At 49.9% G+C, this 2396-nt stretch overlaps 1 long non-coding RNA gene across 1 annotated transcript; it reads left to right on the forward strand.

The window, feature by feature from the left end:
* The first annotated feature begins 209 nt into the window (after positions 1-209).
* On the forward strand, positions 210-988 carry LOC107100524. The gene is made up of 4 exons (XR_001482018.1): positions 210-244; positions 409-449; positions 656-711; positions 862-988. It is a non-coding gene; the product is annotated as an uncharacterized LOC107100524 (long non-coding RNA).
* Positions 989-2396: the final 1408 nt, after the last annotated feature.

Consider the following 2396-nt stretch of genomic DNA (forward strand, 5'->3'; position numbering starts at 1 on the left):
GCGGACCAGTGGCTGTTCAGCAACATTTAGGGAAAGGACACTCGGTTCCCCTCCGCCCTGGGGCCGCTTCTATTGGTTCTCACGCTGTTTGTCTACAGGTGACGCTGCAGGAGGAGGAGGGCAGCCGCCTGGTCCGGTCCGGAGGAGAAGGAGGGCCGCCTGGTCCGGTCCGGAGGAGGAGAAGGAGGGCCGCCTGGTCCGGTCCGGAGGAGAAGGAGGGCCGCCGGTCGGACCCCAGCCTGAGGTGAGCTTCCAGGCCGCTGGTTCTGATCCAACTATCCAGGCTGTGATGATAAACTTGCCCTCACTGATCATGGTTCTGACTGAGTTCTTTTCTCTGAGCCCGGTTCTTCTCCACTGAGGTGAAGGTTCTGGTTCCTGATTGGTGACCAGGTGTCTGTGTTTCAGGTGGTGGAACCGGAGCGGCTGGAAGGAGGCTGCAGATCCAGGTTTGTTCCTCAGAACCCTGCATTGCTCAGCATGTCATCCTAAGGAGGGGAGCTCCTCCATAGCTCCTGCTCCTCCAAGTTCATGCCAGATCAGAGGGCGGCCTTTGACTGGGAGGCTCCTCTGCCTCCTGCAGCCACTCTGCCGTCCAACATCTCCCCTTCTCTCCCTGCCGTCCAGCACCTCACCTTCTCCTTTCCTCCTGCAGGCTGAAGCCTCTGAGCTCCAGATGAGTGGAGGAGCGTCTCCAGGAGGCGTGTGAAGGTACGCTCCACAGACCGTCAGGTTCTGATCCATGATGACCTCTAGGAAAGGCAGACTGCTGGATGAAGCCTGCGGATATGGGGCTGAGATCAGACTTTAGATGTTCCACGATTGTTCTGGTCCACATTCACTGCAGCTCTTTGTTTCTAGGTGCTGAAGGAGGAGCTCCTCCGTGGAGCCGCGCTGTTGACTCCTCCCTCCAGAGGAGAACCTGAAGGAGGTCCTCCATGTGGCTGCGCTGCTGACTCCTCCCTCCAGAGGAGAACCTGAAGGAGGTCCTCCATGTGGCTGCGCTGCTGACTCCTCCCTCCAGAGGAGAACCTGAAGGAGGTCCTCCATGTGGCTGCGCTGCTGACTCCTCCCTCCAGAGGAGAACCTGAATGGAGGGGCGCCAAAGTTTGGAAAATATTGGAAATGAAACTAAATAAAGTTGAACTGAAATAAAATGTGTATTTATTTGGTGGGGGGGGGAGTTCTACTGGGGGTCCATGAGGTTACAGGGCTTTGCTCTATGGCGCCATCTAGAGGATAATGGTCAGAACCTTTAATGAGCGGAGCTTCAGGTGTTCTGAGGATCAGAGATGGATGCAGGTCCACTGCTGCCCTCAGCTTCTCTATCGAATGCTTTAAAATAAACTGAGGCCTTAATTGGTATTAAAATGTCTTAAATCAATGTTGTAGGTCTTAATTTTTTAAACATCACAAATGGGATTATTACGAGTTTTTATCTAAACATTAAAACTGACTTTATGGCTCGCCATTATTGGTTCTGTCCTGATAGCGGAACCAATAAAGTGTTGTTGCGGCCGGGACATTAGGGAGATGCACCATTAACTTTGGAAAATCTGAGCAAGTGTAAATGTAACATTGTCTCCAGAGTTTCCTCCATGGCTAAAACCAGGGAACATGAGGCTCAGTGGATTTATGCAAGAAGTCATTCAAGCTCAGAACGATGGGAATGAAGGCAGTGGAGTCACACATGCGAAGCGTCAAAATGGAGTTGGAGAGAAACAGCCGGTATTTCTCAGTTTAGTTCCACCCTTGTCTCTGCAACGCCTCCACTTATCACCAAATCAAACGTACTAAGAAAACCATACAAAGAAAAATAGCTGCAATAAGACTTAGCACTGGTTATGTTGGGGCTTTAAAACTGATTTGTTTTGTTCCCTGCTAAAACAGTTTCTGAATTCAGTTCAATAATTGTTCAAATATGTATTTAGCTTTCGTGTATGGGAAACTTTTCTAAATTTGAAACAGTGCAGTGGTTTGTTAAAATAAACCTTTGGGTTAAGTTGTCACAAGCAGGTTTTTCTTTTGAATTTAGTCCTACATTTTTATTTCAAGTGGCATTAAAAAGTCTTAGTGTTGAATTTAACTTATGCTGCAGGAAGCCTGTTATCTGTCCTGGGTTAGGAGACGATCATTCTGGCGGTTGGAGCAGAGCGCTAACCGCTCCGAATAGCAACTGAGGGCTAAAGCCTGATGCTCCAACCAGGTCGTCTGTCACAAAGGTCAGATTGCAGGGGGCCTGTGGTCAATCATCCGCTCCATGCCATGCGTGGTTCCTGTTTGACCGCCATTGTGGAAAACTACTTTAGGGCGTTCAGAGGAGGAGAAATGGGCTCATGCATGTGTTCAATCGCGTTCCCTTAACTGTGACCCAAAGACGGTTCTGATCCGATTCA

Source organism: Cyprinodon variegatus, unplaced genomic scaffold (assembly GCF_000732505.1).
Source record: "Cyprinodon variegatus isolate N-32 unplaced genomic scaffold, C_variegatus-1.0 Scaffold983, whole genome shotgun sequence".
Taxonomy (NCBI): domain Eukaryota; kingdom Metazoa; phylum Chordata; class Actinopteri; order Cyprinodontiformes; family Cyprinodontidae; genus Cyprinodon; species Cyprinodon variegatus.